Source organism: Petromyzon marinus, chromosome 22 (genome assembly GCF_048934315.1).
Source record: "Petromyzon marinus isolate PM22_M1 ecotype Great Lakes invasive population chromosome 22, UKy_Petmar_22M1.pri1.0, whole genome shotgun sequence".
Lineage (NCBI taxonomy): Eukaryota > Metazoa > Chordata > Hyperoartia > Petromyzontiformes > Petromyzontidae > Petromyzon > Petromyzon marinus.
Genome location: NC_133688.1, coordinates 17,959,772 through 17,974,915, shown reverse-complemented (window position 1 = coordinate 17,974,915; position 15,144 = coordinate 17,959,772). Strand labels below are relative to the sequence as shown.

The 15,144-nt window shown below is 42.3% G+C and overlaps 1 long non-coding RNA gene across 1 annotated transcript in view; it reads left to right on the top strand.

The window, feature by feature from the left end:
- Positions 1-15,144, top strand: part of LOC116944886 (uncharacterized) — a 78,673-nt gene that overhangs the window by 5,260 nt on the left and 58,269 nt on the right. Inside the window, exons 2-4 of the long non-coding RNA XR_012942586.1 lie at positions 3,574-3,622; positions 5,261-5,289; positions 6,634-6,751. This is a non-coding gene — a long non-coding RNA (uncharacterized LOC116944886). The remainder of the gene's footprint in view (positions 1-3,573; positions 3,623-5,260; positions 5,290-6,633; positions 6,752-15,144) is intronic.

The following is a 15,144-nucleotide window of genomic DNA, read 5'->3' as shown; positions in this document are numbered from 1 at the left end:
CATAATATGACCATTGCACCAGACGCTTGCAATACACGCGTATACATGCACGTTATAATTTTATGAATGTACAGTTTGTGCTATAAATAGTTATTAATTACATGCAGACACATTTCCTACCCCTCATACAGCATTAATACAAAAAACACACACACACACTGGTACACTACAAGCTGTAATACAGTATTAGACATGTTAATGTTTACACAGTGAAATATTCACATAATCAAAATGATTAATACATATATTAATATAAAACAGCCGGAAATCACTTCTGGAACGTAACTTGGAATAAAGCACGTTCAGCAAATCCATTAGATTCTTTCTCCATGTCCATAAACTAATCTTTTGCATAAAACTCGTTATACTGTCAAGGATAAAATATGCAACGACTTTGACGTTATTGCATCTGCCTCGGCAAAAATATTCATTTGCTGAGGAGGCTTGCCTCTTTTAAAATGCGCTTTCTGCATCAAGTAATTTTGAAATAATCTACCAGTGTATTCAATGGCCAACGTAGAGAAAAAAATAGACACTTTTTCAGTCAGGCAATTGAGCACTTTGAAAGTTACGTCTGCAAGACCCGATTACAGTTAAATGACCCGTTTTATTTAATGGCTTGGTTGGGGCTGGTAAACGGCTAAAGGAGCTGATTGAGACTTACCAATCACATAGCACGCAACCCTATCTCACTTTGGCATATTTCATGCGTTAGTCGAGATAGTTTTAATCAAAGCTAACATTTATTCCATAAATAGCTCACCCGCATCCGTAATTGTGTTTCCCAATAATTGCGTGCGATGTACAATGAGGGAAAAAAAAGTATTTGATCCCCTGCTGATTTTGTACGTTTGCCCACTGACAAAAAAAATGAGCAGTCTATAATTTTAATGGTAGGTTTATTTGAACAGTGAAAGACAGAATAACAACAACAAAAATCCAGAAAAACGCATGTCAAATATGTTATACATTTATTTGCATTTTAATGAGGGAAATAAGTATTTGACCTCTCTACAAAACATGACTTAGTACTTGGTGGCAAAACCCTTGTTGGCAATCACAGAAGTCAGACGTTTCTTGTAGTTGGTCACCAGGTTTGCACACATCTCAGGAGGAATTTTGTCCCACTCCTCTTTGCAGATCTTCTCCAAGTCATTAAGGTTTCGAGGCTGACGTTTGGCAACTCGAACCTTCAGCTCCCTCCACAGATTTTCGATGGGATTAAGGTCTGGAGACTGGCTAGGCCACTCCAGGACCTTAATGTGCTGCTTCTTGAGCCACTCCTTTGTTGCCTTGGCCGTGTGTTTTGGGTCATTGTCATGCTGGAATACCCATCCACGACCCATTTTCAATGCCCTGGCTGAGGGAAGGAGATTCTCACCCAAGATTTGACGGTACATGGCCCCGTCCATCATCCCTTTGATGCGGTGAAGTTGTCCTGTCCCCTTAGCAGAAAAACACCCCCAAAGCATAATGTTTCCACCTCCATGTTTGACGGTGGGGATGGTGTTCTTGGGGTCATAGGCAGCATTCCTCCTCCAAACACGGCGAGTTGAGTTGATGCCAAAGAGCTCCATTTTGGTCTCATCTGACCACAACACTTTCACCCAGTTGTCCTCTGAATCATTCAGATGGTCATTGGCAAACTTCAGACGGGCATGTATATGTGCTTTCTTGAGCAGGGGGACCTTGCGGGCGCTGCAGGATTTCAGTCCTTCATGGCGTAGTGTGTTACCAATTGTTTTCTTGGTGACTATGGTCCCAGCTGCCTTGCGATCATTGATAAGATCCTCCCATGTAGTTCTGGGCTGATTCCTCATCGTTCTCATGATCATTGCAACCCCACGAGGTGAGATCTTGCATGGAGCCCCAGGCCGAGGGAGATTGACAGTTCTTTTGTGTTTCTTCCATTTGCGAATAATCGCACCAACTGTTGTCACCTTCTCACCAAGCTGCGTGGCAATGGTCTTGTAGCCCATTCCAGTCTTGTGTAGGTCTACAATCTTGTCCCTGACATCCTTGGAGAGCTCTTTGGTCTTGGCCATGGTGGAGAGTTTGGAATCTGATTGATTGATTGCTTCTGTGGACAGGTGTCTTTTATACAGGTAACAAGCTGAGATTAGGAGCACTCCCTTTAAGAGTGTGCTCCTAATCAGAAAGGGTTTTATTCGCCATGAAAGTTCACACAGACACGGAATTTACTTTGGCAGGATGGTGCATACATTCACCATATAGAAATCTCAGCTCCTTACCTGTATAAAAGACACCTGGGAGCCAGAAATCTTTCTGATTGAGAGCGGGTCAAATACTTATTTCTCTTATTAAAAGCAAATCAACTTATAACATTTTTGACATGCATTTTTCTGGTATTTGTTGTTGTTATTCTGTCTCTCACTGTTCAAATAAACCTGCCATTAAAATTATAGACTGATCATTTCTTTGTCAGTGGGCAAACCTACAAAATCAGCAGGGGATCAAATACTTTTTTCCTTCGCTGTATGTGCGCAGTGTACAAGTGCTTATGCGGCGCACGCTTCCACAAGATGGCAATATACCACGTCCAAAAAAACATTTCAATCGAACCAAAGGCAGAACTGCATTTTCCCTTTAAATTGTGAGAATTTTAGTATCTCACGCCCAGACATATTTTCTGACTCTGGGTATAGATGTCTTTGCGATGTCATATATAATTGTACTCATGTACACTATGTAGAATAAAACATATTTTGTTAATTTTAGTGGCTGGTCATTTTACAACACACATTTATCACTAAAGTAGGCTATGCAGATAGCTCAGACCTTTGAACAACATCCTATTTTACATTCCTTTGAACAACACACCTTACTGTTAAGCCTAACATTATGATGCAAAAGCATGGACTATACTATGTGTGTAATTCAATCTTAACCTATAGTTAATAATTTATATTGCTGGATACCAAAAGCTAGATTATGGAGTTGAGAGCCACTCCTTGTCAACCAATATACATTATGTATAAATAGCACATCCTATGCGGCATTATATTTTTGGCATATTAATAATTACAGCCCTTTGTCAATAATGCACTTCTGGATAAAGGCTGCTGCATATCATTTTAGTTAGATGGATTGTTTGACCATACTTCACTACGCTGCAAGTTGTTAAAGGGTCGGGGGTGGACAGGACTGGTTTCATATATCACACGCCACTGATGCGAACTATGACCTGGAATCAATCAAACTCCGGTGACCAGATTCACTTTGGAGTGCCTGGGCAACTTCGCCGCTGCATCTCCCAAGTGATATATATGCATGGCTAAATTCATGCGGAGGTATAATGGCAGAGCAAATTATTTGTGTACACCAGATGTTGACAGTAAATGCACGTTCACCTGTCGATCAGGACACACGTGGCTTTGGAGAGTGTCCGTATCAGAGCTTCGGTCAATAGATTAAATGAATGATTAATGTTTTATCATGTGACGCAAACTATCCCCACTTGTGTAGCGTCGACAATCAACGGTGTGAAAAGTCACACCAGAGGTGTTGAATTACCACGGCGCATTCCACACCCTCCACCTCCATCTCCTGCAGGTCTGAAAAATTCCCTGGAGGTGTGCGTGGTGGGGAAGATGGATGCGAGGTGAGAAAACGCACGTTGTTGGTTCCGTGGGTGAAAATTCTAATGAGCGTGATTGTTTAACCAACCCAGGCAACAGCACTTGGCAAAATCCCACTTTTAATATTTCATCAGGTTGATGTGAATAATACACGGTACTGTACCGTATTCACGGCTATTAACTATTGATCTAAGATACGTATGAGAGAATCAGTCGTATGACCAGATCACAACCTGAATTACACTCAATCTCATCAGGTCTCAGAAGCTAAGCAGGCTTTATCCTGGTTATTACTTGGATGGGAAATTGCCTGGGATTACCAGGCTTGTAGGCTTGTCCTGTAAATGCCAATGGATTCTTGAACGTATCGGTGAATTATGTTCAGTGTTACCCAATCATATGTGTCCGGGGTTTTCTCTGGTACTGTTTTCCTCTCATATGTCAAACGCTCATTATTAAATGGAATTGACCACACATCCAAAAAGCAGGAAACATCGTGAAAAAGAGTCTTTAGACTCAGTGTAAAGGGAATCTATATTTATTGAATGGGGTAATATGGTATTTTTTTTACAAATATGACAGGGTACTTTGGCAGCATACTTCTACACGATAATGTCATTGAAATTATAATATTAACGCTGTTTTAATAGCTTGTTTCATATCACCATTTCACTGGGTATGTTTAAGCTATCACATGTGCTTCAACGATCCTATACTTTAAAAATATATATTTATAAAACATGTTTATTTACACTCAGCTGCACGCAAGAGACACCGCTAAGCAAGGGCTAGTTACGGCTGATTAATGAGACGGAAGGCAGTTGTCATCCCTGTAGACTTGCATTTTTTCTCATTGTGGTGAATGATATATGAAGGTGGTATGGATTATTTGTCCCCGTCCGTGATATAAAGGTGGTGTGGGGCGATGTACTCATACCAACGCCATCTTATGCACATTCTAGACGCCTGACCTGTCCGTACGCGGTACAATGCCACGTGTCCATGTTGGTGGGGGAAAGATATCTGATAGCGATAGCCGGGGGGGGAGGAGGGGATGATTTGGTGAGGTGTGCGGGAACTGGGGGGGGGACAACCTGTGGTTCAGCAAGCCGTAATTCGCGGAGTTGAAAGCAAGGTCAAAAGCCATGGGAAGGCACTAAAGGCTCCGCGCAGTCACTCGCAAATTAATATTTGATTATTTCACTCCGGATCAAGGTGGCACGAACGGAGGAGTCGTGCTGCGCGTTTTAAAAATGTAATTTTTTTTTATTAGAAGACGGAATATTTTTTTACAAACAAGTACGCGCCTGATAACACGGAAAATGCTCTCCGCGCTTATGTTCTGTTGTGCAGTGTGTACAATGTGCCACGTTTTTGTTGTTGTTGTTGTAAAAACACATGAACATTCAGCGCGGTACTTTTAATCCTTGTGAAATTAAGCAAAGGGAAATGAAGTTTGCGCGCGTAAATTTTTTTTCCCAATTCCTAATTTAAATGCATGTTGTTTTTTATGTACTTTCTGGAAATTGTAGTACGTACCGGCTGTATTTTTTGTTGGCGTGAAAATTGGAAAGGAGCTGTACCTTTAAATATGTTGTGTGACTGTAATCTCTCTTGTCTCGTATTTCAATGAATATTTTATCATCCCACCTTCTGTCAAGGAGGAACATATTACAGAGCTCTTTGAGAGGTGGGCCTGCACACTGAAACCACGTGTCTTTGTGTGATTCTGATGCCGCAACACAACCAATTCTAACTTGTAAGCATAGAAAAAAACCGCACGCACACTCACACTCAACGCTTAACATTTACCATCATCTTACAGCAAAATACGTAGAGTAATGACGCCACATCCAACATCAGCGCAAAAAAAATCATACTTGTTGATATCACTTCATAATAATGTATAACCTTTAGTCATTCTACTGCAGGATAGAGGCCAGTGTCAATCATTGGGATGTTTGACCAGACTTCACTACCTGGTCAGTGCAAGGTAGTGAAGGGGAGGCCCATCATCAGTTGAGATATCAATTGGCAATTATTTTACCTGAGTTCGATTCCTTGCCAGGGCTAAGCTTGGTAAATACATTAATTTATGTCACTGGTTCATAGCGATGTACTTTAACTGTCGTGCCACTGGTCCACCACTGATAAGTAATTGTCATGAAGTGCATATAAAGTATTCTTGGTTCTTTCGGTAAAGTCACGTAGAAGGGAAACAATAAAATAATAAAAATATCAAACAATAAAGTGTGAATACTAATTCCGAATACAGTGTGTGAAAACCTATGAAAGTATCCCTCATTCACGAGTAATATAACTAGGAAACATATACTGTACAGTAAAAAAACAGGTATATAATTAACTTATTTAATTTACTGTAATTTTATTTATCACTTAATTTTTTGGAATGCTGTAAAATATAGTTTCTGTGAAATGTAAGTGACTTTGTACTCAAACTAAAATCACTGTTACGTGGGAAAAACTGCCGGTACTTGACACATTTTCACACACTCTTACATTTTAGTGAAAAATATCTGGATTTCTTATTATAATTGCAATTGACAATCGTCATTAGATATAACAGCAATCCTGTCACACTTGCAAAACGTCATTGCACTAACTACGTAACCGTTAACATTTTTGGTAAAAAAAAAATAACAAGTAAACTCATCCGTTACATGAACAATAATATTATAGCTTAAAATGTTTAAATAAAAATAAGAAAACATTGTGACAAGGTGGGTGGAGTAGCGGCAGAGTAGTTAGTGCACGACGCTATGAACCTGGGGACCTGCACTCAATTGTCGCCCACAGTTAACATCAGTGGTGAGTGATACCTGAACTGGGCCTGGCCAACCATAACCGACAAGGCTTAGGGAGGCCTTCATCCATCAGTAGATTGCCAGAGAGCTGTTAATTCTTCTTCTCCTCCTCCTCATTATTTAACAATAACAAGGTCTTCGTTTACCACGAAACAGGCTGTTTTGCAGGAGGGCAATTATTTTAGCCAACTTGTCTCTACGCTGCGTAGGATTTTGTCAGCCGTGCTGCCGATGTCCGACATTGGTTTTTCTCTCCACGTGCTGGGAGCATCTTCGGTACCACCTGACAGCATGTCGGAGAGCTGACTCACCTGCCACAAGTAAACGGTGAGAGCAAACAAAAGTGTCTGATGAAAACCCAAGCGCATGAGCACGGAGGGCACTCAAAGTCTGCAGGGGATAGGTGAAAAACGTGCATTGTGTCCTACCTCGTACATGTAACTCATGGCACGCATGGTGAGTGTCTCCTTGCGGATTTCCAGCGATCCTATGCCACTATGAGGTATTTGAAGTACAGTACAGTAATGTAGAGGTGAACATATCCCCCTGTTGTCAATACTTTGCTGAATGAGGGTTTTTTTTTTTCCATTCCACGTGGATCTTGGGTTATTTGACCATACTTCATCATGCTGGCCGGGACGAGTTGGTAAACAAGGGGTGCATCATATAACCGGGAGCATAGAAGTACAGAACAACAATCGATGTTGCCACATAGTCTATAACACTCGTTGTGCATGGCGGTCACCCATCCAATCACTATCCAGGCTCAGCGTTGCTTGGCTTCCAAAATCCGATGAGATCAGGTGCATTATGGGTGACTGTGTCAGTTTTGAAATAGCACTGCATCATATTAGTTAACAAAAGTAGTGTTTTCGCATACAATAGATCATGCAGGTTTTGAGACATTGAATCAGCCCGCGTCATAGTTTAACGATAACACATTTTTCGCGCTAGGGACGCGCATCCAGTTTAACACGCATCAAAGTAAAAACCTGCTGTGTGAAAATTCCTAAAAAAGAGAAGATTTTTGTTTGGTTTACGTTACTTATAAAATCAAACACCATCCAGTTGGTCACTTGTTGTTTCGTCTAAAAATGTGACACGTCGCCAGACTCGGCGGCGTCCATTAAATGTCTCCTGAGGCGTGAGGTTCTGAGCAGCGCCGACGAAAGAGCCTGTTTTTTTTGTCTTGCCCTTAATTTTTGCCCAAATGAGCGCTGCAGGTCTTATTTGCATGTGTTGCACATGCACTGCTGCTGGGAGAAGGAGGGAAGGGCTTGTACGTGGCATGCTCTGGGGCTGAACATTACATGACAACACTCACAGAGCATTTGCAATAGTCAAGTTGGCTTCGAGATTAGCCGAGTAAAGTGCTTTACTGTACTAAAAATGAATAGTTTATGACAAAATGCGCCCTTAGATAACAATGGCCTCGCTGGAAATGTGTGTACATTTTAACACTTTAGAAAAAAATATATATCGGTTTATTTTGTGCTCTATATTGAACTTTAATTTGAGTACCTTGGAGAAAGGCACTTTCTAAATGTAATGTATTTATAATTGTGCACTACAGTTGACGCTGGATATGTAACACAACCCTTGGGAGGGAACAGGTCCATGTATGCTTATATCCGAAGAGAGCCCCCTTATTACAGAGTATTTGGCTTACCGTTCCGTTCTGGACTAGACATCATTGTTAAAGGTGGGAGTGCCCACACTTTACCCCCACCTGACATAACCTGTCAGATGGACTAACTGTGGTGTGCCCGTTTGTATCGATTAGGTGTATAGAGGCGGGGGGGGGGGGAGGTGGGGGCGGATTTAAGAAACTTGCCCAATGTTTAAACTTGCCACACCAGCACGCCGGGAGATGGAACTGCAGACAGAGGTAAATGTCTGAGATGGATACACATTACGCTTACATTACACTAAGGCTCATATAACGTGTGCTCATTTGCAGCTTCACACGGCACGGATTGTACAACGTTCAGTTGACCTTGACTCATTGCCTCATTAACGGCGGATGCTGGTGATCAGATAATATTACTGTGCAATCACTCTGCCGTAGGCCAAGAGAACTCTGCAAGCACTGCCAACGCACTTTTAAAAAGGCATCGTTCACATTATCAAGCAAGAGTGCACCAGGTTATTTAGCAAAAGGAGAGAGTGCGGCTCTTATTGTTTCGGATGTCTCCATGGCATATACATTTACAAAAAAACTCGGCGCGAGTGTGGTAGTAGCAACACAAATATTGCGTTGTCTGATTTTGTGGCATTGTGCAGCTTGATGGTCATTTTGCTATGGTTATAGGATCCAATTGCAATGAATGTGTTTTTGTTTTCATGCCATTCGTAAATACCAAAAATATTGCTTCTTGCATAATGGCTAACTAAAATGACATTTCAGTAATGAACCAAGAATAAAGCAACATATATGCACCAACACCATGAACATTGAAGGCAATTTAAAAATTGCATCAGCCATGACCTATCAACTGCTAGATGAAGGCTTCCCCAAATTGGGGCGCCGCGGTGGCGAGATGTTACCTACCTCGCCTGGTATACTGGAGGTCGTGGACTCGATCCCGACCCTGATGCCTGTATATTTGGAGTTTGTATGTTCTCCTTGTGGTCGCGTGGATTTTTTTTCCGGTTCCTTCAGTTATTTCCTCCACATTTAGAAACATGTGTTCAGAGTATCTGGGTGCTATACATTTCCACTTCGTTCAGCTATTTGTGGCCAGGGCACTTCTGAAAACGAGCTATGTAGCTCAGGGGGTGGGGGGGGGGCCTTAGCTGGTAAAATAATGTAGTTAAAATAATCACCATCCCTCGTGGTCTTGAAATACAACAACCCATTTCGCACCTGCACGTCAGCTTGACCTCACCGCTCCCTCTCAGCGGTGGGCATCCTCTCTAATGCGTGTTTTTCCCTCCTTTGGCTGCCAGTTCATGATCAGTCTCGGCCATCATCCCTCCTAAGGTGGTGTTCCGCCCAAGCCCACTTATTCTTCTCAGCAGTCAATACTGTGAGCCTGATTTGAGTTAGTTTCTCCAATCAATGAGTTCCTAAGGTTGACTCTCATTGTCATCCTCAACAACCATCTCTCAATTCCTTTTTGTGTATTTATTAATTTTGTCAGCGTCCACGTCTCCAATCCACAGTAGGTAATATGCATTGATTTTAAACTTTTCTCCTTAACCACATTGGTGTCTTGATATTCATTATCAAATGCAATTTTGTTCAAAGCGCTCCAATCCGCTTACACTCACCCCTTTATTTCACGATCTTGATACTCATCTACCTGGGCATACATAATCTATTGTGCTTATCATTTATTTATGCAATAATTATTTTAAATTGTTTTGAAAATTAATTGCACGTCACTTTTGTTTCTCATATATGTCTTAAAGCCGAACTTTAAATAATGTATTGTTCAATATTTTGAACCATTATCTGTAATACATTTCCCATTGGCTGTTAAAAATTCCTGTGGTAAAAAAAATTGTAAAAAAAATGTTTTGGTTTAACCCCATATTTGTCCAATGCAATGTTTTTTTTGTTAAATATCTTATAGTGTCACTGTGAATAGCACCGGTGAAAGCGTATATCCTTGCCTGACTCTTATGAATTATAATGTTACGGCACTGTACTTTGTGCAATGAATGCGTAGCTCTTCTATCTCAATAAATGGTTTTGATCATTTCTATAAACATACATTTTATGAGGGCCTTGGTTTGTGAGAGCCTATATGACTACATCAGTTTCTACTAAATCAAACGCCTTTTCATAGCCTATAAAAGCCAGGCAAAGCGGTACAGTGAAAACGCATTCAAATTAATAATGCAATACACAAACCTCAACTCTGGTAGCTGTTCCCAAGGTTAACCTTTAGATGGCGTTATGAAGCTGACACTCCCGTGCTTGGAATACGGGAGGTTTGGTTGGCATATGTAATGTCTTTTCCATTTGGATACTTAACCAGTGGTGTTGGTTTGTGGTTCTAATTTGTTAAAGCTACGGGTGTTCACAGCCTCAAGTTATGGATTTATTGGTGACTCGAATCTGAGGGCAACGTGTTGGTGATGATAAACCACCGGCGCTGGGGTGCCCAGCAGAACAGGGCTTTTGGGGAAGCTGTGTAGGATGCATGTGCCCAGCTGATAGAGAAGACGCCAATGAAGTCACTGTCATCGCATTGCAGTGAATCAATTCATCTATGCCAGCATGCTGCCGTCGTGCAATGCCGAACACAGTGGACTTGCGAGTGAGGTTTTCTACCTTTTCCATTTTCTTTGGGTCTTTCGGTAAAGTCACGTAGATAGATATTATTTTATTGTGATTTTTTTTATCTACGTGACTTTACCGAAAGACCCAAAGAATGCGAATTACTGCTGTCACGAAAGCTTTAAGTCAACCTTTTCCATTGTAAACAAAATCCAGACGTGTTTCTCTGGCAGCCCAAATCTATCAGCACTGTGCAGTAAACTGTAAAGGACTTTATATGTTTTCTTGCCAACCACAACAACAACCAAGACTTCAAAAATGTACTTCACCACCGACTCAAGTCTCTTTTCCCCTTCTGGGATTGCACCGTCGCCATCTTAGAATCTCACCCAAATCTGGAAGAACGCCAGCAAAGCCAGAGTGGAACAATGCGGACGTCCAGAATAAACACCTCATTCGAGACCCACACCTCGCACCTCCTGGCTTTCACATTCCTGGAGGACACTGGTGGTGGAAGCATCAACCGCATCAGAACGTCAACAGGCTGATGCGCACATCTCCTTCACACATTGAAATTCAACGCAAGCCAGAGTGCAACTGCGGCCATGCAACCCAAACTATGGCTCTAGTAAATCACAGCATTCCATGCTCCTTCAACTGAGGAGAAGGAGGAATAGCAAAACTGCACAACTCCCTCCTGAAGCCCTCTCGTGGCTAGCAGACCTCGACATTGGCATTTAGCTCCTGAAAATATCGCAATACACAAGAACAGAATACTGTAAACTCTAATCGAGTTCAACACAAAACCACCAGATCTTGGTTAAATTAAATTCACATAAGATGCCAATCAAGATAGCTCAACAAAGTGGCTTTTCACGTGAAAATTTATATCAGCCAAATACTCCAAATGCACGTTGATTCGAAATGTGGATGGAAAAACCGGAGGACCCAGGGAAAAATCCATATAACCGCGGGAAGAGAGACATGCAAACTCCATATAGACAGGCAGCAGGAACCCACGACCTCCTGCATACGAGGCAAGGTAGTTAACATCAAAGCACTGCTGGATGAAGGCTTTCCCTTGGGCCATCGCTGTTTTTCATGGTCCTGCGATGTAATGATCAACTTTGTATACCAGTCCCCATGTGTTGTGGAAGGCAGTTTCTATGAAGGTGTAGCGCTGTAGATGGGTCTCCAAGAACTCACTACAAAGGCAATCAGATCTGTAATTTGAGGCTTTTCGAGCGTTGGTCTGGAGTGCCATGGGATAGGGTGTAAAGTGAGCACTTGTGCAAGCGGATTTGATTTCCATTATCCCCAGTTAACAGTGAAATATGTAGCAGGGGAAATACCACTTTGAAGATGATATTTTAAAAGCACCGTTGTCGTGACAGATTAACGTTTGTGTCCACGACTGTTTATGTACAGGAAATACTCAAAACTATATGTTTTCCTCGATCGTTCTTAAAATTTTACCCAGGCCGATCAAAGAAAGCCACAAATAAGACATGAATGCTGGGGAAGGAAAAAGGAGGTCACCTATTCTCTTGTGCACCTGGTGAAGAAACAAGAACACACCAGTAGCACTTTCCCATAGTATATATGTGTAGCCGGGCGGTGGTGGCTTTGCACGTGGCTTGTAATCCAGAACTGTGGAGGCGAGGGTTGGTGGACCACACAAACGTCGTGAAACTCCTTTCCCGTGGGTATTGAGGTGCCCATACCCTTGCTTGCCAAGCAGAAGGCAGTACAGCAATTGACTCATTGCCATCTGTTTCCATCTGTACGGGGATAGTGTTCCCCCTTTTTGTGAGTGCGGATTTTCACAACGTGCTCCTGTTTTCGCCCACTTGTATAAACGCTGAATATTTGGATAAAAACAAAAAAAAGAAACCGATGCAGAACCCTCCTGAAAGTCTATTATTGTTATAAACATATTATATTTTACCTATGGTACCTATTGCCACGTGTACTCTTTGCTCTAACATATGCTTCAGAAACATGGTTATTAACAAAAAAATAAATAAACCAAAGCTGAAAAGTGCACAAATAAGCATGGAGAGATGCTTGCTTGGATTGTGTTGAGAGCAGAGAAAGAGGAGTGCATGGATTAGAGAACATACGCAGGTTCACGTATTTTAGACGATTGAGAAAGTGAGGTTGGGCAGGGCCTGTCACGATAAAGGATGGGATTATGGTCAAGAATATTAACGGAGTGACAGCCAAGGCAGCACCGTGACGAGATGTTAACTACCTGGCTTGGTATGCAGGAGGTCATGGGTTTGATCCTGATGCCTGTATATTTGTAGAGATCTCTCACGATGGAGTAGAGGCCCTTTTTTTGCGAGCAGTGGCATAAACCAGCCATTGCAGGACTGCACCTTTATATTCTACAGGGCGTCTATGAATGTAGTCGCTTTTCCACCATGGTCATATTGGTGGCTTGAGGCTAATCGCCGAGCCTGCAGTGTTGTTTATTTATTTAAGTATTCGGGAACCACAAGAGTTGGCAGGTGTGTACTTGGGAAGGCAACAAAAAAAAATAGGTCAACATTGAAAGCTCGCACGATCTGTTGGCGAAAAAAGGATGTGTCCTGTGGTTCATGGCTGCAGAATTATTAATTCGTTTGCTTTAATGCGTACGTGGCAGGGGTGTTGCCAGATGTCAAAAATGTATTCTCACACTGGGCAAGGAAGAGGGATACGAAGGTGGGCGACTTGGGTTAGGGGGTAGGGGGTGGAATGAACAAACAGGTCTCCCCTGCGTTTGTGATGGACCTGCACAGATGGCCTCGCAACGCAACGTCTCGGAAGCTGGACGCATCCGAAACAAAGTGCAACCGTTGTGGTGAGCTCAGTTAAAAAAAAGGCATGTCATTTCTAGTGTGCGTGTTTGCATGCACAGGTGATGTGATCGAGCGGTAGCGCGTTTGCTGCTCATTGCAGATGTTCAAGATGTGAGCCTGGTGGGCACCCTGGTTAATACTGGGGGTGGGGGGGGGGGTATTAACAAAAAATATATACCAACTTCTTCACAGTTTATGTCAAACATCCTGTGAGATTATTCGTAAAAGGCTAGACTGCGTGTGTTGGCAATGCAGTCCAACTTCACCAATTTTTAAAGGAACCTGCAAATTACTTGAATTAGTGAACTGGGTGAAACCCACATAGGAGCATCGCCCCATACCTGCAGATGTTGCACGCCTGTGAAACATGGTGCATTCGTGCAATATAGCCTTGCCCGATAACAGTGGCGCAATACCAGATGCATTCATCACGATAAATTGAGTGCCCTGCGGCTGTGAAATTGATACCTGAGTTTGACTCAGAGCCGTGGCTAACATGAGAGGTGAACGATACCTCCTTCGCCCATTTTAACCAACCAGCCCCGAGCAGCGTTGTAAAGTATGGCCCAACAACCCCCCGTGCGTGACCAATGTGGCGTTGGCGGGTTTTCGTGCAAACGTGTATGTACTGTATGTACTGTGCGTTGAACTTCTTTTTGCACCGTACGTAGCCAACCGTGATAATCAAAGGTGCGGGGGGAAGACAAGAAACTCAGCACAAAAAGCAGTTCTGAAGAGATGAGTTTTCAATCTAGATTGAAAAGTGCCATAGCTCCAGCGGCTTCCTAATATCGTAAGAGCGTTCCAGACGGCCGCAGAAGCGCACCTGAAAGCGGGCGATGCGGTGAAAAGGTGCTGGATTGAAGAAAAAAAAATCCGTAAATTACTTTTTGTCAATCATATGCACGGCAGCGTACATTGCATATCTGGTAATGCTGTGATGTGAGCACCTGTGCATGCCTGGGCTGTGAGCTACACTGCAGCGAGCAAAAGAGACATTCACATTGACCACGTTAACCTTGGATTTGAAGCCCTCATCAGCAATATACTGTCAAAACACAACTGTGAATTGGTGACTCCTGATAATGATTGAAGGATAACAATCTATGCACAAGAGTTATCTTGTACATCGATTGTATATAGCCAGGGCTTATCCAAACGTAAGGGCTTAAGTTATATTCAATATTACGTTATGTTGTGTTATATTTAATGCAGCGCTGGAACAGCGGAGCATATGATTACGTTTGTATGATGTGTTTTCAGGTTGTACCGAATGTTGTTTGGTGTAACGTTTGACACTTTCGCTTCTGCAGGAACCGAACTAAATAATGAGGAACATATTTTCAGGAACTAAATGTTCAGCTCCGGTTCCCGAAGAAGCTCCCAGCAGGTGGAGTGAAATGTCAAACAGCATGCCGCACAATGCCGAAAACACACCAGAGAGAGACGGAGCACAACCGTGTAAATACCTGCACGGTGGTGTTGTTGCAATTATTTATAAAAAAAAACGTGTCGTCTTCACAAGTTTGTCGAAATAATAAGCTGACATTGTCCCACAATAAATATATATATATATATGCCAGCAGTGACACTGGAATTATTTTTGAGCACAGGCAATGCGCGTTTTTCTTTTTATTTCTGCCTAT